Consider the following 21141-nt stretch of genomic DNA (forward strand, 5'->3'; position numbering starts at 1 on the left):
ACAAAAAGTGTTTCCTTCCTTGCAAAAACCCAGTCTCTTACAAATACATTTTTACCATTGAATGTATTGCTTCTTAGGAAATCTAGAGAAATAAAGAACTTATTTTCCAAGTACTGTTCCTGCTTCCTGCCATTAGTTGAGTGTGGATGCTGCAGTGTTATTAAGTTTAACATAAACTTTCAAACCAGCTTCATTCGGCTGTGTTTTTGTTCAAGGGGAGGACCAGCAGAGGGAGCCAGCAAACAGTCATCAGCCTGTCTCCAAGGAGGCCAGCATTTGATCTGTGACCAGCCTCTCCTTCTGTCCCCCTTCCCTCCACTCTGTCTCCCTGTGACTTTGCTCTCCACCCTCTCAGAACTATGCTTTGTTTTAGGAGCAAAATACATTTTTAAGATGTATGATGTGGGGGGTTGGACTAGACCATGATAATGCTAATTATTATTATCACCATCATCATCCGGTAGAGCTGGAAAGGCCTTAATTCAGTCCATCTGAACCAGGTTCTCAGGTGAGCTTCCTACCTTCTAGATTAGAAGAACCCCACCAGGAGCCAGGAAACCAAGGCAACTCAGCACACGCGGGAACTGAATTTGTGGCAGCTGGTGCAGGGCTAACTTCATGTGACTTACATAAAGCTGACAGGAGTGCTCTCAGCCCCACAAGAATTTTAGTTGTCTTTTCAGCTTAAAGTTCTGGCCTGCAGATTTGGCTAGGAAACAGTAAAAACGGGGACATCCATCAATGTCTGGTCAGTTATGCAGGACAGATTTGCCTGTTTGGAAGGGAGCCTTAACCAAAGCTCAAAGACGCTTTTCCCATCACCTCTGCCTCAGCCACGCTTCGCCAAGTTATGGCTGCTCAAGCCCAGGCAGGTAAGATCAGCCACAGAGCATCACCGAGCTTCTGCTATGTCCTCCTCAGGTACAAACAGCTCCTCATTTGTGAGCAGTGAAGAAATAAGCTCTCTGGTCCACCACCTGCTATTGAGTTAAAATATGAGGTCTTAACCCCCTGGCTAACCCCAAAGCTTTGATCCTGCATCTTATTATTATTCCCAGCCAGCAGAATTTGCATTTCAAAGTCCTTAGCCAATAGATCAAGATTAGCATTATCAACTGGCCTTTTTAAATCTTCACCCAAGAATAGAGAGACAGGGAGGGAGAGGGAGGGAAGCATCCATCCGCTGCCTTTTGCATTCCCCCTACCAGGGATCAGCCTGCAACCCAGGCCTGTGCCTTGACCAGGAATCAAACCTGGACAATGCTCAACCAGCTGAGCCAGTCTGGCCAGGCTCAACTGGCCTTCATAAAACCTTTTTATCCACTCCCAACGTTGGAATCAAACAGATGACCATGAAATCAGACAGATGGCATTAAACATGTCAGCTTCATTGCTGACACAACTAGAGTAGAGAACATCATTAATATATGTGGTCACAATGGGTCCCCTGATATTTGCATTCATGTAGAACATGCCCAGCCACTGACAGGATGGAAGGACTTCCCTGTAAGTGCCCACAAGAGGAAACAGAGAGCATGTATCCTGTGGGCGAGGTGAATCCAGGAGAGAATGAGCAGCCAGGTGGTCTCCAAGGTGCTCAGATCACTAAACTGAACCTGACAGGACTGCCTCTCTTCCTCCTCTGCCCACCGTGAAGGTCACGGGAAAGAGGGCTGGAGGTCTCGCTAGAGAATGGAGCAGAAAATCCCCTCTACACGTGGAAACGTGAGAGGTGTGGGAAGGAGTGACAGGACATCCAGCACAGGAGACACAGGTAGAACCTGAAAAGCATACTATTAGGGACACTGGCTAGGTGTGCAAAGGTGTGCTGCTCCTGGCAGTCATGTATTTTGGATCTGACACCAAGAGCACAGACAAAACAATATGAAAGCAAACATTGAAGAAAAAAAAGGTGGGGGGGACTACAAACTAAAAAGTGTCAGGACAGCAAAGGAATCATCCACAAAATGAAAAGGCAACTTACAGAAAGGGAGAACATATTTGCAAACTTATCTGATCAGGGTTGATATTCAGAATATAAAACTCAATAGCAAAAATAATAATAATAAACAGAAAAAAATAATCCAATTTTAAAAGGACTAGAAGAGACATTTTTCCAAAGGAGACACCAATGAACAGCTGGTCTATGAAAAAGTGTTCACCATCACTAATCCCCAGGGGAATGCACACCAAAACCACAGGGAGACATCCCCTCACACCTGCTGGGATGACCATTTCTCAGAAGGACAACTAACTAGTGTTACCCAGGGTGTGGAGGAAAGGGACCCCCTGTGCAAGCTCGGTGGGAATGTAAATTGGTGCAGCCAAAACTTCTGTTGTTTTTTTTGTTGCTTCCATTTCCTCCTGGGAATTGAATCTCTGCTAGTACCTCCTCTGACACACCAGATGGCAGTGTTCAATGAGACCAGAGAAAACTCCTAGGCTATGGGCTGCAGCACAAGATAAAGGCATTTCACTCTACTAATAAATGGCTCTTAATCCCTCAGAGCTTCGTGGAAGTACAGTCGTCCCCACATATCTGCAGGGGAAACACCCGAGATATTCCCTGTGGATGCCTGAAACCATCGAGAGTCTGAACCCTATGTTTTTTTCTTGTACGTCCACTTTGGGGCTTCTCTTTGGTGTACCCGGGTTGCCTGCATCACTACTCTTGCACTATGGGGCCACTATGAGTAAAATAAGGGTTCAACAGAATCCATGCATACAGGACAGCAGATGCAATGACAGCTAAGACAGCCTGGAGGCACCGGACAAAGAGCGCTCCCTGTCCCGAATGGGGCAGAGGACTGTGGGATCTCATCATGCTTGGCCCATCAGCACGTGTCTACCCCACCATGCCCGGGGGAAGTGAAGGCAGGACAAGGGTTTTAAATGCACTTCACCCTTGCTTCGGGGTTAGTCCTGGGAGTTTCAAAAGAGAAAGTACTTACTTCCCAAGTCAGACTTCGTTAGACATGGTGGGACTACATGAAGAGAAAAGTCAGAGATTGGAATTTAAACTCTTTTCCCCCACAGGAAAAGCATAGATGGCTCACAGTCAAGACAGAAGGAAACAATTGTTAGCTCAATCACTGACAAGAAAAATGTAGCAAGCTAGAACATAGTCAGAAAACATTTAAGTCACATTATCCCCCAAATGGCAAGAATATAAAGAACAGTGGGCCGAGAGGCACCAGGGCTGACAATGGAGCCCCACAGCAGCTCAGCTTTGGGCCAGGACTATGGGGTTTGAACAGCCGTGTTCATGAGGAGCTGCAGCACTTAGCCATCTGCCAGTTATCATTGAAACAGACCCCAGAGAAACAACCCAGTGGAGAGTGCTTTCCCGAAGTTCACTCTTTCTGAAAATCTGGGTTAAGAATGGCTTTGGGTCTCAAAATCTCATCTCAAGATGAACCATCCAAGAATGGTCCTGGGTCAGAAAACCTAGAGCTTAGATCTTGCTGAGGACCTGCCCACCAGAAGGGAGAGGGGGGCGAGGAGGTCAGCTTTCCAGCACTGCTATAACATCCCAGTCTATTTAGAACATGCTTTATAACGTCCCAATCTTACTTTCCATTCATTGTCTCCCCCACTAAAATGTAAGTTTAAGGGAGACAGGGTTTTGTTTTGTTTACTAGTCTCATGAACGCAGAAAGTGCCTGACCCATTTCCAATGACCAGTAAATAGTTGTTGATTAAAAAAAATTTAAAAAAAGGATGGTATTCTATTAGAAGTGCATACCTGACATATTAAAGTATTCACACAGCAATAGAAACCTTAAACCTCAGCAATTATTCCACTGGGGTGTAGGAAATAAGTTCTCCAATAAATATTTCATGAGAGAAATCTATATCAGCAAGTCAGATCGAACTTAGACAATACAACAGTGTTATGTTCCTGATGGCAAAGAACAACACTTGGAAAGACAAAGCAACACCACCCAGAGAGGCCAGCAAAAGCAAACTACTCCCCAGTCATTGGAATCAGAGGGATCTGTCCCTCAGTGATGTCTGCCAGGATCATAGGTGGGGACCTGGCTGAAGAGGATGAGTGTCTCTGAGGAATCTCCTCTCAGTGGGGAGAAAGACGTCATCACAGGAAGACAGATGATGCAGACCACAGCTGTGGGAGTGGGAGAGTCTTGTACAGCAGGAACAATGTCTCTTTCACCCTAAAAGGAAGACCAGGAGTACTGACATACTTCTGGAATAGGTGGGCATTTCCCTAGAGCCTGGGGTGATCTGTGACCATCTTCTAAATGCCTGGTTTCAACACGCCATAGCAGTGACATATTTTAGTTGTGACTAAAATTTGAGAATAACAAGAAATGAGACAACCCTTCCCTAACTTGCTTGGTAAGCCAGAGCCCTCTCTTCTGGAGGTAGCTATCCTCAGGCTAACTCTGAGACACTGTCCATCCTACCTCTGTGGTGAGAACCACACATCTTAAGTCACAATGGGGGAGATGGAAGATGACAACTGGCAGGAAGGTAGGGAGGGAGAAAGTTTGAGAGAATGAGGGAGCAATAGAGGAGTGTGTGGACGTGTGTGGTGTGTATGTGTATGAGCTAGGGACAGTTAGATTCTGCAGGTCTTCCAAGGGGCTGCCAAACCAGGCAGTCTTAGACGGCAGAGCCCCATTCCCAACGCGGACACTCCTGGGAAGTCAGCGCAGGCACAGAGACCATGCCATCTTGAGAAACAGAGCTGCCTGAGACTAGGATCCTGGCCTCAGCACCACCCAGTGTGGATCAGATGCAAACCAGGACCCTGCAGCCACTGGGGACAGAGACCTGCGACTACAGCTGCAGACCCACAGACACCAAGAATCCAGACATCCTGGCCGCAGATTTCTGTGAATCACAGAGCCTATCCCCCTCCCCACAGGCTCGCGAGCAGTGCCATAATAACTGATAGACCTGCCCCTCGCATGGGCACAGCGCCTCTACAGGAATTTGAGTCTGAGAGTGTAGGGACACTGGAAATCTGTTCCTGGCAACACACGCAATCGGATAACCAAACCCAAACCCCATGCAGGGCGGCAGTGCCACCTGATTTCGATTCTGGGCAAGTGCACACTGAAGTCTGTTTTCCGCAGCACAGGTTATAACCTCATGCCAACACAGTGCTACTGTGCAAGCCAGTCCCCCAAACTAACCGGGACCCTGATTGTCCAGGCGGGAGACAGCACTGAGCACCAGTGACTTGACTCTGTTTCTTATCACATGCGCCTGAAATCCCTGACTCCCAGTGCATTCACACTGAGAGCCAGTGACTCCAATTCCTGGTGCATGCACACACAGGGACCCTGATATTCAGTGCGAGGCCGCGCAAAGCAACAGAGATTCTGATACTGGATTCTTGGGGAACTCTGACTCCTGGCACACGCTAGGGGGCTCCGATTTTCGGCACATGCCGGGGGGGGGTGTCTCTGTTTCAGCACGGTGCAGGCAGGGTCCCTGATTCTAGGTGCGCACACGAGGCCACACTGAGCACTGGTAACTCTGACTCTGGGCGAGCCTGGTTCCCACCAACCCATGGCAGCCACACATCTTAGCATCGGAGCTCTTCAGTGACCCTAGGGTGGTGCGAAGCTCCCACTGCACATGGCCCTGGCCCACACAACTCAACGTTTGAACCTTCTGGTGATAGTCAGAATGGGGAGACGACACAATCCCCAGAGGAAAGGAAATTAGGAGTTGCCAAGAAAGGAAATTAGTGAAATAGAAGCATGCAATATGACAGAAAAATAATTCAGAGTAATGGTTGTACAATTCATTCACCGGATGGATGAGAAAATCAACAACCTATGCAAGAATCAGGAAGAAATGAAAAGTGATATAGCTATGATCAAAAACACTATGGAAGGTTTCAACAGTAGACTAGAAGAAGCAGAGGACAGAATCACTGAGAAGTTAAGGTAGAGAAACAACTCAATCTGAACAGCAACTGGAGAAAAAAATTAAAAAGCAGGAGGAGAGCCTAAGGGAGATTTGGGACAACATGAAACAAAGTAACATATACATAATAGGGCTGCCAGAAGGACAAGAAGAGCAGCAAGGATTAGAAAATCTATTTGAAGAAATAATGACAGACACTTCCCAGATATAGGGAAGAAAAAACTTACACAAGTACAAAATGTCCCAAGCAAGAGGAATCCCAAAAGACCCACACCAAAACACATCATAATTACAATGGCAAATCTTCACAACAAAGAGAGAATCTTAAAGGCTGCAAGAGAGAGAGAGTTACCTACAAAGGATCCCCCATCAGATTATCAAATGATTTCTCAACAGAAACACATAAAGCTAGAAGGGAATGGAAGGAGGTATACAAAGTGTTGCAAAGCAAAGGACTGAATCCAAGAATACTCTATCCGGCAAGACTATCAATCAAAATTGAAGGGGAAATCAGGAGCTTCACAGACAAAAAAAGGTTAAGTCACAAGAGAATGGATGCTCTGGTGGGAGCAACAGACACACCCAAGAACAGGACATCCAGGGTCATTTTCTTCCTTCAGTTGTAGCTCAGAACAATGTTTGGGGAGTAGATCTTTGCTGGGATGTGCTTGTTCAATGGCATAGTAAAGGAAACACACCAGCAAGAACCCACACGACACACACACACACACCCCTGCTTTCTGTTGCCATTCCCATAGGGGCCAACAAAGAAAACATGGAAGACGGAGGAGAGACCACCTTCTGTTAAAGGGAAGAACTTTATTTTTTAGAATATAGAGTTGTAGTCAAGAGATCAGAGTTCTATTTTATTTTTCAATGATTTCAGAGAGAAAGGGAATGAGAGAGAGAGCTAGAAACATCACTGATGAGAGAGAATCATTGATCAGCTGCCTTCTGCAGGTCCCCCACTGGAGATTGAGCCTGCAACTTAGGCATATGCCCTGCCCTGGAATGGAACCATGACCTCCTGGTTCATAGGTCAACACTCAACCACTGAGCCATGCTGGCCGGGCTCTGCATCCTATTTTGAGGAGGACCCTAATGAGACAACAGTGATGTCACTCTGCTACTTTCAACACTAAAGAACAGATAAGGGGAAAACAGGTGAGGAGGAGCAGCTACATCAATGTGACAAGGAAAGAATGGGAATTATCTGTCTCCAATGCTGACCTGTCACTGCACAGTGAAGTGCTCCTCATGTAGTTACAGTCACAGCCCTGAGGGCAGCGCCACCTGACTTCTTCTGCATCAACAGCTATGCAAGCCCTGGAGTAGGTCAGGAAGAGAGAGGCTTCAGAAAGGTTATTGTATTCTCTAGCTTTAGAGCAAATGACCACTAACAGAGTGGCTAAAACAATGTCCATTTGTTATCTCCTGGTGTCTGTGGGTCAAAAGTCTGGGCACAGCTTCAGGAGGGGCAAATGAGGTGACAGCTGGGCTGCATTCCCATCTGGAGGCTTGACTGGGACAGAATCTACTTCCAAGATCACTCAGTTATTGGCAGAATTCAATTCCTTATGACTGACACATCATCAAAGCCAAAAGGGAAGAAAGAGTCTCTGCAAATACTGGAGTCCCCACCCTCAGGGCAAACCCAAGATCTCATTAAACTATCTGAATCAGGCCAAACCAGGGTGATCTCCCTCTTAAGTTACAGCCACCTGATATGAGACCCTAAGCACAACTGGAAAATCCCTCAATCCCTTCCCCACTAGGCAGTCTATTTATGGTCATGACACCAGGGGGCAGAGGTCCTGGGGCTATCTTAGAATTCTGCATAGAGCACAAAGTCTCTGCTAATCCCACCTTTAGGTTGCCAGTGACTGTGGTGAAAAACCACACTTCCTGCTACATAAGGGAAAGAAGCTGGAATAAGATGTGGGATATAAAAAGGTGGTGAATTCAAACATGGGACATCTGTAACAATGTCAACAATACAAATAAAAAAAATTTTTTTAAAGGCCAACTGAGACAATAAATTAAGGCGGAGGAACTTAGAAGTGACCTAGCCGATTGGACTATTGTACTCCCCCAAAGAGTCTTTGTCAGCAGAGTCAAAGTGTGCCCATTGGGCTACAGGGAATTTACAGGTGAAGAGTACTGTTAGATGTGTTCAGCCATCTCACATGCCCAGGTTACCTGGAGAATTGACTTAACTCTCAGTCTGGATGAGCCAGTAGTTCAAGCACTTTTGCCACAAATGGAGGAAACAGCACAAAATTCAGAAATGGCCGTCATCAGAAGCACAAACCAGACTCTTCAGTGAAGGAGGAGGAAGGGACGAGGGCTCATTAGAACCCCTATAAATATTCTTCCATAGGTCCTAGAATTTTCATGCCTAGGACACTGATACACTTGACTCTCCTGGTACGCCAAGGGGCTAATGCCTCCATTTAAAATTCATCATGATGGAACTGGAGAGCATTATGCTAAGTGAGATAAGCCAGTCAATGAAGGAAAAATACCACATGATCTCACTCATTCATGGATAATAGAGACCACTATAAACTTTTGAACAATAATAGATACAGAGGCAGAGCTGCCTCAAACAGATTGTCAAACTGCAGCGGGAAGGCTGGGGAGGGTTGGGGGGCAGGAGGTAAGGGGGTAAGAGATCAACTAAAGGACTTGTACACATGCATATAAGCATAACCAATGGACATAAGACACTGGGGGATAGGGGAGGCTAGGGGACTGTCTAGGGTGGGGGGATAAAATGGACACATATGTAATACCCTTTGTAATACTTTAAGCAATAAAAAAAAATAAAAATAAAATAAATAAATAAATAAAATTCATCATGAGCTGTTTGAGGAACATCCTCACTGGCTGCTCTACCATGAACTTGTTTTCACCACAAAAGAATTCGTGAGACAAGTACTGGAGATTGACAGCAGTTGGCTTCTGGATGTAGCACCCTGCTATTATAAGGCCAAGGAACTAGAAGATCCTTGGAGTAAGAAAATGCCCCCCAAAATAGGCAAGTATCATGAAGAGCTTCTTTAAACAAAAGGGGTGTAAACAGCACCCAGCATCAGCTTCTTCCTGACACAAAGCACAACCCTCTGAACCAGCCTTAATAGAACCCCACTGACAAGAGCTGCAAACAAGTCATGCCTGCCATTAAGAGTCTGTAGCTCTGTTGGACTTGTCCGTGAAGTCCCGTTTCCCCATAAGTAAGATGGGGGTATATCCTGAGAACAGCAGGGAGATCAATGGAGAGCCAGGGAACCAGCCAGGACCCAGTTACATGGTGTGGAGACAGGGGCAAAAAGTCCTCCTGCCGGAGACGATTCCCAAGAAAAGTGACCCGCAGGGTGTGAGGCCCACGGAGAAGTTGGAGAAGGATGTGATGGTAGATGGGGAAGGGGCAGCAGTACTCACATCTCCAGAGCCTCCACTTCCCAGCAGTCCTGAAGACTCAGAGAGGACAGAGGGGGTGCAGAACCCGCAAGAAGGAATTGGCCATGAGCATGTGGATGCTCCTGACGTACCTCCCACCCACATTCCAGAGACATAGGCTTTGACTCAGCATCCGAAGAGAAGAGGTTCTGGGAATCCAAGAGGTGCCCCCACGAGAAAAAGGGGCAACATGCCCAACCCCCAAGAGGAGCCTCAAGAAGGAGCCGTGTCGTTGGACAAAGGCCAAGTCACCAGATGGCACAGGTGCAATTCAGTCAGTGCATCAAGCACCGTGGAGCCAACTGGTCACCCTGTTGGCAAAGAATCTGGGCGACAGATACCATATGAGTGTCAAGACTGCAGCAAAAGGTTCAGTTTAAAGGTCTAACTGAGATTTGTAACTGAACCTCCCAAGAGATTCATTCAGGCCTCAGACCACTATGTCCACAATCAGATCCACATGGGCGAGAAGCCGTACCACTGTACCATCTGCATGAAGAGGTTCACCCACGAGTCCACGCTATGTGGCCACCAGCAGGCCCACACCCAGGAGAAGCCGTACCATTGTGACATCTGCCATAAAAGGTTCAGCCACCGCGGGAACCTCAACATTCACATGAGCACCCACTTGGGCCTAAGATAAAAAAATAAAGAATCTGTAGCTCTGTTTTCCGAGGAAGAGAGAAATTCAGAATCAACATGAACAGCCAAATTCAAGCTCAGAAATTTCAGTCCATGGTACTAAGCAGCAACCTCAAACTCCTTGGGATGAAAACGGCCCTTCTGTGAGGGCAGTCAGGACAGAGAGCACCCTAGAAGAACTATGGCCTCATCCCCGAGGACCAAGAAGATGTCCTGCAGCCAATGGTGACATCCTCAATGGGAGTATTTCCAGCTCACTGAACCTAGCTGAGCTCACTGGCGGGTTACCATGTGACTGAGATGGGTTCAGCACTCTCTGCCTGTGCCTTTCAGATCAGGCCCCCACCTTCTCAGAGAAAGTGCAGATGTTGACTATGGGCACTGTCCCCAGCATGCACTCATTTTCCCCATAATATCCTCAGTGTCTATCACTGAGATAGGCCCTGACTTGTAGATAATTGAGGCTGAACCATGGTCCAAAATATTAAATGGAAAACTCCAGAAATAAAAAATAAGCTTAAGGAAAGATATCACTGAGAAATTTCCCTGAGGTCGACCCTTCAGAATCCCTAGTCCCTGGTTTCTTTTTGTTGATTCTTCACATAACTTTATGGCATTTAATCAGTATATACAGCTTGCATTAGCAAGTTCAATAACAACTTTCCATGTTGCCTCTCTTCCTGCATCACTAACAGTTGATCTAGAGCCAGTTGGTGCTTTATGTGCTGGTCTCTTCTACTGCTGGAGTGACAACACATATGTTGACCTAAAGCCTAAACTAGTAGTGCCACAGAAATTTCCCAAACAAGAGAAAATCATACTATCTCCGGAAGTTAGCCAGCACGCCTTCTCAGCTCAATTTGAGATTGAATCATACTGTCTTGAAGTCGTAGGCCCTGGATCTCTAGCCGGTGCTATCAGACCAAAATGACAACTTACCTTACAGAGCAAGTGTTGAAATCACCTCTTCTTGGGACAGAGGTGAAGCTTGCTATGAGTGGCAGCAAACTTTGGTCTCATAGGAAGGTAAATAACCTTATTCCATCACTGTCTTTATTAACACCTTCTTGTGAATACTTTAAATTCTTTCTCTCTCACTTTTCTATCCCTAGATACTATAATCATGAATTTTCACCAGGAACAACTCTTATTTGGTCTGTGGTGGCATCACAGACTATCCCAAGTCTACTTCAAGATAAAACCTCTCTGGATACTTTAGAAAAGCATTTAGTCCTTTAGGATGCAGTGATCAAGGCCTCATTTTCAGACCAGGGATACCTTATGGTAAAAGATGGAAATATGGACACAAAGAATGTGCTTGGAGCTTACCTGGTTGGGGAGACTTCTGAGAGCTACTGCCACCACACTTGGAAGGCTTGATCCCTGAGCTGACCTCTTTATATTAATACTTCTCTAGCAAATATTGCCATTCATAGACTTGCGCTGAGAAGGAGAAATTTGATTGCTGTCAGTTGAATTTTCCAAGCAGAGTATGAATAAGGAGAAGCTCAAACAAGAGGAAGGGAGAGGAAGAGAGAAATAGAAAATCAATGAAGACAGAGAATCACTGAATTGCTGCTTCCTGCAAGCCCCACCCTGGGGATCGAGCCTGCAACCTGACCATATGCCCTGACCTGGAATGGAACTGAGACCTCTTGCTTCATAGGTCGACACTCAACCACTGAGCCACACCAGCCAAGCAGCATTTATGTTTTAGATGCACCGTTCAGACAGTTTTTAGAAAGAAAGCCTGAATGTTGCCAACAGCCTGAAGCTAGTGCAGAAGGACAGGTACCAGCAGCTGTAGGCCCTGCTCTGAGAGATTTCCTTTTAGACAACTTCATCTTCCCACTACTGACTTAACTTGGGTGAAAAGAGAACAGAGATCTTTGTCTTCTGACTTTGGAAATCTCATTTACCTTCAAACTTGCAATGTCAAGGGTTCCAAGTCCTCCACCTCCAGCAGGAATGTCGAGTGGCCCCATATCTGAGAGCTGGTGCCACACTCAGATCAAGGTAGTGAAATTCTCCCACATGTGGACCATCAGTAACTTTAGCTTTTGCCAGCAGGAAGTGGGTGAAGTCATTCAAAGTTCTACCTTTTCATCAGAAGCCAATAATCAACTGAAATGATGTTTGAGAGTATACCCAAAAGGGCTAGATGAAGAAAGCTAAGATTACCTGTCACTTTACCTGTTTCTGGTCAGTTCTCCAAAGCGTATATTTTTGGCAAAATTCAAACTCTCCATCCTGAATGACAAGGGAGAAGAAACCAAATCTTTGGAGAGTCACCAGGCATATATGTTTGTACAAGGCAAAGATTGGGGAGTCAAGAAATTCATCCATATAGATGTTCTCCTTGATGAAGACTACAGGTTTCTTCCTGATGACAAGCTGACTGTCTTCTGTGAAGTGAGTGTGGTGCAAGATTCCGTCACCATTTCTGGCCAGAAAATCATGAAGATGGTGAAGGTTCCCGAGTGCCAGCTGGCCGATGAGCTAGGAGGAATTTGGGAGAATTCCTGGTTCACAGATTGTTGTTTTTGTGTTGCTGGCCAGGAATTCCAGGCTCACAAAGCTATCTTAGCAGCTCATTCTTTAGTTTTTAGGGCCATGTTTGCACATGCAATGGAGGAGAGCAAAAAGAATCGGGTTGAAATCATTGACATGGAGCCTGGAGTTTTTAAGGAAATTATGTGCTTCATTTTCACGGGGAAGGCTCCGAACCTGGACAAAATGGCTGATGGTTCGCTGGCAGCTGCTGACAAGTATGCCCTGGAGCGTTTGAAGGTCATGTGTGAGGAAGCCCTCAGCAGACACCTCTCTGAGGAGAATGCTGCAGAAATGCTCACCTTGACTGACCTCCACAGCGCAGATCAACTCTCATGCTGAGGGTGTCTTGGAGACCTCGGGGTGGCAGGCAATGGTGGCATTCCATCCCCACTGGGTGGCTGGGATGTACCGCTCTCTGGCTTCAGCACAGGGCCCCTGTCTGGGACCCCCATGCAAGCGCCTGAAGCAGCCCTGAGATCCTGCCTGTTGTAAGACTCCCTTGACTTTCCAGAAGCAGCAGCCACTGTTGCTGCCATTGATGATCAGGTAAACAGTCTGTGGAGCCATGACTCTGCTGTGGGGGGAAGTCTGCATCTTGAGCCCAGATTTTGATTCTTTATATTTTCTTTAAATCCTTTTTTAAAAAAAAATGGAAATATGACTTGTCATTTCTCATAATCTTTAGTTCTTGCAGTTGCTAACAATTGCTCATGCTTGATGACTTTCAACCACTTTCTGGCAATTGCTGATACACTTCGATCTCATGTGCATCTGCTTGTTGCTGGCTTGGTTGAGGACATGCTACAACAATGCCTTGCTAGCATGGCTGAGAAGATTAAATTATTTCATGCAGCTATGGACGAGGGTGCAAAGAACTTTCACATGATACTTATTTTGATGCTATGATATCCCTTGATCCTTACGTTACTAGCAAAGTCTTACAATTTCACAACGTCTTTGTTTCACAATGTTACCTTTCCAGCAGTTTGTGTGTTACCTTCGCAATTACTAACTATGCTCTCAGATTTGTCAACCTCTTATCCTCAAATGGCATTTGAGCTGTTTTCAATATCAAAGTGTTTTTTCTTTCCAGAAATAGATATTTCTTCTGGAAGCAAACAACAATTCACAAGAAAGAGGCAGGAAATAACCGACTCTTCCGGACTAGGAGAAGTTGGAAAGGAAGTTCTCCATGCCTTTCCAGCAGAATACATCCCAGGGCATGTAAAGAAACATGCGATGTGGCCTCTTGTAACCTCAACCAGCAGGTGCAGTGAAGCTATTAAGCAAGCCCGCTTAGCAGGTGAATGGCCTAAGCAAGGTTACAAGAAATATACTGATTTCTCGGAGGTCTGTCTTGAACTTGCAGGAAAGGGGCTCCAATTTGAGCCAGACTTAAGTGATATTGTCACAGGTAAAGCCATAATTGAGAGCCACAACAAGTGGACCTTTGAGTACAATGCAGAAACATATTTTAATAAATATCACCAAAGTCTTCATTATAAGACAGGTCCCAGGGGTTACAGCAATTGATCCTCACTCTCTTGAGTGGGGAATTAGATGATATCAAGAAAAGAGTAGAACCTTCCGTAACAGGAACATTGTGTGCACATGACCTCATTACTGTACTGGTGCCAAAGGAGAAAGAGTTAAAGGTTAAAGGAAGATATTTCTCGAAACAGTCCTGCACTATTAGATTTCTGAAAGTTCAATTCGGCAAGAACTTGATATAGTTTATTATGCCCTCCTTACGGATGCATTCGATGACTACCTCATCACTCAATTATCTCATATTCTTGACAAAAAAATATCAGCATATATTACCAGAAAAAACTCATTTGTAGTGAATCTAGACCACAAACCCTGCTGTAATGCCGTCCATCCTGAACCACAAGGTCCTCTTTGTGAAGAACTTCATCCAACCGGAAAGAAACATCCAGACCCAAGAAGCCGATCATGGAGGCCACTTCTAACTTCGTTCATTATCCCAGACTGATTGAATCCTCCAGCACACAGAGACGATGGATTACCAAAGGAAGACAATGAAACCTGTATCAAGGTGCCCTAACTATGGGAGAAGGAATGCGCCAAAAATTGTGGACCATTACTACAGCCGGCCTGGAATTACTTGTGCTCGAATATTTGCACCTCAAGAGTGAAATAATGGGGCAAGGAGATGACCAGATCATCATTGTGTCTACACCTCCATAGAGTTCATGAAACACAACCAGAGATTCTCTCTTGGAAAAGCTGAGAGCCAAAGGCAAAGAAGCAGGACTCTCAAGCCAGATGAATGTTGGTCAAGCGATGTATACTATATGAGTACAGTAAGAAGCTATATTTTAAAAAAGTGCCTGTCCCAAATTTCTTAAAGGTCTTCTCAAGACTAACAGACAGCCCTGGGGAAATATATCCAAATATACATTCAAGGCTAGCATGTTTAAGCTCATGTTGCTTCCTTCATCTCAAGCTGATTATACCCGGTGGGCCTCTGTTATTGCTGGAATCATTGTTTATGTGATAGAAGTATTCATTTTGTTTCCTTGAGAAATAAGTCATGACCCTCAAACAGTAGCAGCTCTTGCCGTGGTTGGTCCAACATTAGGGGGCCTTCTGTCACCTGCAACCTTATCGTCTGTTATGTTTCAAGGGTTAGCAGACCCGCTGACCTTTCAGTTGACATTACTTAAAAACTCAATATCCCATTCTGACCCTTCTCAGGCAGCTTCGGAGGTTCAGAGCGTCCAGCTCAGATAATCCAGCTCACAACCGGGGAGCACAGAGCGGTAGCAGGACATTCACAATTCCGCAGCTGACACAGAAAGACGTGAAGGACTTAGGTGGTGTGGTGAATGGTGGATCGTCACCCAAAATAGGGGCCCTGCAGGACCTTGTAGGTCAAGAAAGGGATGGAGCCACAGAGGGCCCGGGAGGCACCAAAGTCTCCCCTATCAGAGGATGAGCTTAGCAGGGGTTCCACCCGGCTGATGCCCATCCCCAAGTCCAAGAAGAAATGTGTGCAAGACCTCAGTCTCAGCCCTGGGTGACCTGGCAAAATAACCGGGGAGACATCCCCAGCGACTCCCTTCAGAAAAGCTGAGGGGAGCGCCTGCTCACCTTCTGGCCTAAACAGAGAGCAGGGAGTTCCTGTCACTGACACCTCTCAGCCAGCACGCGCACGCTTTGTCCAGGATGCTACCCAGGGTGTCCAGCAGATACACAACAAGCTCCATTCTGTCTCCAGCACCCATGGCCTGAGACACACCCTCATGCCTCAGGCACAAGCCAGGTTCCCCGATGGGAACTCACCCAGCATGCCACATCCTGCTGCACAGACTTTGTGCCAGGACTCCAATCTCAGCACCAAGGCACCCAGGCAAGAGAGAGGCCCCAACTTCCATCCAGCTCGGCCAGAAGGCCAGAAAGAAACACAGACTCAGGCCCTGCCTGTCAACCTGAGAGACCACACATACAGCAGACCTCCACACTCTGCACGTGGGCCCTCGCGCCAAGACCCTGCAGCCCTGCCAGCTCACACCCCAAGTCCCCCGATTCCAGGCGAGCCCCTCAGAATGATCTTTAAGACATTGCATGGAGGCCAGTAGAGCTGCAGGCTGGTGACACCTCCCTCCCTCCATCCTGCTTAGAAGTCCCCCTGGAGGTCTATAGTTTTATTATGAAATGTTTTATTAAATTCCATTTTATATACTTTTTATCCCATGACCCTGCTCATAATAAAATTCTTAAAAGTAAACAAAAAACCTCAATATCCACTGGTATTTCACCCCAGAAAATACATCAGGTCACAAAGTTCACAGCACCTTTGTATACGAGTGCACCTGCACTATGTGCTGAGACAACGTGCCCCAATATTGTTCTGGCTCGCAGGCCTGAAACTGTGCTCAAAACGTGGACAGAAGAATCATTATTTGATATGACTGGATCTTCCAGGTTTTTGAAGCTTATGCAAATGGACATAACTGTCTGATACTGAAAACAGCTCAACTGCCATTTGAGGATAAAAGTGTTTTTTCTTTCCAGAAATAGATATTTCTTCTGGAAGCAAACAACAATTCACAAGAATGAGGCAAGAAATAACTGATTCTTCCCGACTAGAAGTTGGAAAGGAAGTTCTCCATGCCTTTCCACCAGAATACATCACAGGGCATGTAAAGAAACATGCGATGTGGCCTCCTGTAACCTTAACCAGCAGGTGCAGTGAAGCTATTAAGCAAGCCCCTTAGCAGGCGAATGGCCTAAGCAAGGTTACTGGAATTACGCTGATTTCTCTGAGGTCTTGAATTTGCAGGAAAGGGGCTCCAATTTGAGCCAGACTTAAGTGATATTGTCACAGGTAAAGCCATAATTGAGAGCCACAACAAGTGGGCCTTTGAGTACAATGCAGAAGCATATTATAATAAATATCACCAAAGTCTTCATTATAAGACAGGTCCCAGGGGTTACAGCAATTGATCCTCACTCTCTTGAGTGGGGAATTAGATGATATCAAGAAAAGAGTAGAACCTTCCGTAACAGGAACATTGTGTGCACATGACCTCATTACTGTACTGGTGCCAAAGGAGAAAGAGTTAAAGGTTAAAGGAAGATATTTCTCAAAACAGTCCTGCACTATTAGATTTCTGAAAGTTCAATTCGGCAAGAACTTGATATAGGTTATTATGCCCTCCTTACGGATGCATTCGATGACTACCTCATCACTCAATTATCTCATATTCTTGATAAAATATCAGCATATATACCAGAAAAACTCATTTGTAGTGAATCTAGACCACAAACCCTGGTGTAATGCTGTCCATCCTGAAACACAAGGTCCTCTTTGTGAAGAACTTCATCCAACCGGAAAGAAACATCCAGACCCAAGAAGCCGATCATGGAGGCCACTTCTAACTTCGTTCATTATCCCAGACTGATTGAATCCTCCAGCACACAGAGACGATGGATTACCAAAGGAAGACAATGAAACCTGTATCAAGGTGCCCTAACTATGGGAGAAGGAATGCGCCAAAAATTGTGGACCATTACTACAGCCGGCCTGGAATTGCTTGTGCTCGAGATTTGCACCTCAAGGGTGAAATAATGGGGCAAGGAGATAACCAGAACATCATTGTGTCTACACCTCCATAGAGTTCAAGAAACACAACCAGAGATTCTCTCTTGGGAAAGCTGAGAGCCAAAGGCAAAGAAGCAGGACTAACTCTCAAGCTGGATGAATGTTGGTCAAGCGATGTATACTATATGAGTACAGTAAGAGGCTATATTTTAAAAGAGTGCCTGTCCCAAATTTCTAAAAGATCTTCTCAAGAATAACAGACAGCCCTGGAGAAGTATATCCAAATACATATTCAAGGCTAGCATGTTTAAGCTCATGTTGCCTCTCTGCAACTCAAGATTATTATACCCCGTGGGCCTCTGTTATTGCTGGAATCATTGTTTATGTGATAGAAGTATTCATTTTGTTTCCTTGAGAAATAAGTCATGACCCTCAAATAGTAGCAACTCTTGCCGTGGTTGGTCCAACATTAGGGGGCCTTCTGTCACCTGCAACCTTATCGTCTTTTATGATTCAAGGGTTAGCAGACCAGCTGACCTTTCAGTTGACATTACTTCAAAACTCAATATCCCATTCTGACCTTCTCAGGCAGGTTCGGAGGTTCAGAGCATCCAGCTCACATAATCCAGCTCACAACCGGGGAGCACAGAGCGGTAGCAGGACATTCACAAGTCCGCACCCGAGACAGAAAGACGTGAAGGTCTTAGGTGGTGTGCTGATTGGTGGATCGTCACCCAGAATAGGGGCCCTGCAGGACCTTGTAAGTCAAGAAAGAGATGGAGCCACAGAGGGCCCGGGAGGCACCAAAGTCTCCCCTATCAGAGGATGAGCTTAGCAGGGGTTCCACCCGGCTGTTGCCCATCCCCACGTCCAAGAGGAAGCATGTGCAAGACCTCAGTCTCGGCCCTGGGTGACCTGGCAAAATAACCGGGGAGACATCCCCAGGTACTCCCTTCAGAAAAGCTGAGGGGAGCGCCTGCTCACCTTCTGGCCAAACAGAGAGCAGGGAGTTCCTGTCACTGACACCTCTCAGCCAGCACGCGCACGCTTTGTCCAGGATGCTACCCAGAGTGTCCAGCAGATACACAACAAGCCCCATTCTGTCTCCAGCACCCATGGCCTGAGCCACACCCTCATGCCTCAGGCACAAGCCAGGTTCCCGATGGGAACTCACCCAGCATGCCACATCCTGCTGCACAGACTTTGTGCCAGGACTCCAATCTCAGCACCAAGGCACCCAGGCAAGAGAGAGGCCCCAACTTCCATCCAGCTCGGCCAGAAGGCCAGAAAGAAACACAGACTCAGGCCCTGCCTGTCAACCTGAGAGACCACACATACAGCAGACCTCCACACTCTGCACGTGGGCCCTCGCGCCAAGACCCTGCAGCCCTGCCAGCTGCCACCCCAAGTCCCCCGATTCCAGGCGAGCCCATCAGAATTATCTTTAAGACATTGCATGGAGGCCAGTGGAGCTGCAGGCTGGTGACACCTCCCTACCTCCGTCTGGCTGAGAAGCCGCTGTGAGGTCTGCAGTTTTATTATGAAATGTTTTATTAAATTCCGTTTTATATACTTTTTATCCCATGACCCTGCTCATAATAAAATTCTGAAAAATAAAACTCAATATCCACTGGTATTTCACCCCAGAAAATACATCCGGTCACAAAGTTCACAGCACCTTTGTATCCGACTGCACCTGCACTGTGTGCTGATCCAACGTGCCCCAATATTGTTCTGCCTCGCAGGCCTGAAACTGTGCTCACAACGTGGATAGAAGAATCATTCTTTGAGATAACTGGATCTTTCAGGTTTTTGAAGCTTATGCAAATGGACATAACTTCGTAAGATGAAACACTTGCAAATGGCCTGTTTACTATGGAGCCCAAGTACCCATGGTTGATGAGCTACCTGTACACAAAAAGCAACGTAACATATGGGCTCTCAATGCTGAATAAGTTTCATTTCAAAAATCAAGTACTGTCATTGGCATAAGCCAAACCGTGTCAATGAAATCTATCACAGAAGAGAGTAAAAAGTTTAGGGACCAACTTGTCAGAAGCATTCTGGCTCCAAACACAAAGGGGATACATAGAATAGATTACTTAACTCCTTGCAGTGTGGAAGGACCAAAAAGATTAAGGATTAAAACATGGGGTGCAGAGCTTCATGGGGTCACTATACCATTTGTTGCTGAACAATTCATCATGCAAGAAGCTGTGTGTGAAGTGGATGTCTCCAAATCAATTATATTTAGGACTGATGAAGAATTGTTCCCAAGACTATCCATAATTAAGAGCAAGAGGCCCCTACATATAGGGTCAAGAACATTTGTAAAGATTAATAGAGGGGCAATAACAGGGCTACCACAAGGATGAATTGGAAAAATGGCCGAAGATCTCATACCTACCTGCGATTGGATTAAGATTAAAGGTGCCTTTGGCCAACACTTAGCAACGCTTTTTTCTACACTGCTAAGTGATAAGGGAGCGCACAGCCCAGAACTCCCAGTTATTATGGCAGGACTCTAACACACAGCTTCCCACTGCTTCTGATGACAGAGGAGGCCTTGCAGGAAGCCTTCATGTTATTTCTACGCATATTGGCTTCACAACAAATTACATGACCGACTTTGCTAAGTCACAAAAAGATTATACTGTTCACTTGCAGGCGGCTTCTCACATGGCTTAATTTTGCTATCCTCTCAACTCCACTTTGGTGTTCTTGCAAACAAAACTGAACACCTTACTATCAACTGCCTGGGATGCAGAGATGAGATTAAAGAAGACCCATTTTCACTAACTACATCCCCGATCTACAAATGTATGCACTTGAACATTTTCCAGCCCCAGCAAAGCCAGAACCAGTTAGTTGGTACGGTGATCCTGCTGTTGATGCAGGATTCAAATTTGGAATTGAAATATTCATGTCACTTTATCAAGAATCCTGAGAACTTGACACTCTACGGGACTCAGGGCAGTCACCACGTCACCTTGAAAGATTTTCATTCAGTCACCTTGCACCTCTACCAGGACACCTGATCATGATTTCCCTTTGGTATTCTGGTAATCTTCGAAGAAGTCTTGTTAGCCCAGAATCATCATACTTAAAAGCAGTTTCTCACATACTCATCTCAGCGTTGGAGACGATGTAGGTATGTGATGTTACGTTCTCCTTGTCAGATGGAAACCAAATTTTCGACCTAGCTTCTAAAGTAGGAATACTGGACAAACTGCTACCAGCCGCAGCTCCACTTAGAAATGCTTGGATTGCGAAATTGTTGCTTGTTGGGTTAGTGTCTCTCAATCTCCAGAAGTTACAAAGATAATGAGAAGAATGAGATTATATAATCTTGAAGGAGAATCATCTCCAGACATAGATTCACTGTTTGGAATGCTTAAACCATTTGCGGTTGCCACGAAATGGAGAAGCGACATCAGGGACACGATTTCCTGCATGAAGCAGTCCTGTTGCCAGATGCATTCAACTATGCACTCAATTCCCCTTTCTCA

The 21141-nt window shown here is 45.8% G+C and overlaps 2 pseudogenes across 2 annotated transcripts; both read left to right on the forward strand.

Moving 5' to 3' along the window:
- Positions 1-4460: 4460 nt before the first annotated feature.
- LOC308512659 (zinc finger and SCAN domain-containing protein 5C-like) lies at positions 4461-10009 on the forward strand (annotated as a pseudogene). The gene is made up of 2 exons: positions 4461-4494; positions 9102-10009. The product of its transcript is annotated as a zinc finger and SCAN domain-containing protein 5C-like (transcript).
- Positions 10010-11940: 1931 nt separating this feature from the next.
- LOC308512669 (speckle-type POZ protein-like) lies at positions 11941-13036 on the forward strand (annotated as a pseudogene). The gene has a single exon. The product of its transcript is annotated as a speckle-type POZ protein-like (transcript).
- The last annotated feature ends 8105 nt before the right edge of the window (positions 13037-21141 follow it).

The sequence above is a fragment of the Myotis nattereri genome (genome assembly GCF_964212035.1).
Source record: "Myotis nattereri genome assembly, chromosome: 1".
In the NCBI taxonomy this organism is placed as follows: Eukaryota; Metazoa; Chordata; class Mammalia; order Chiroptera; family Vespertilionidae; genus Myotis; species Myotis nattereri.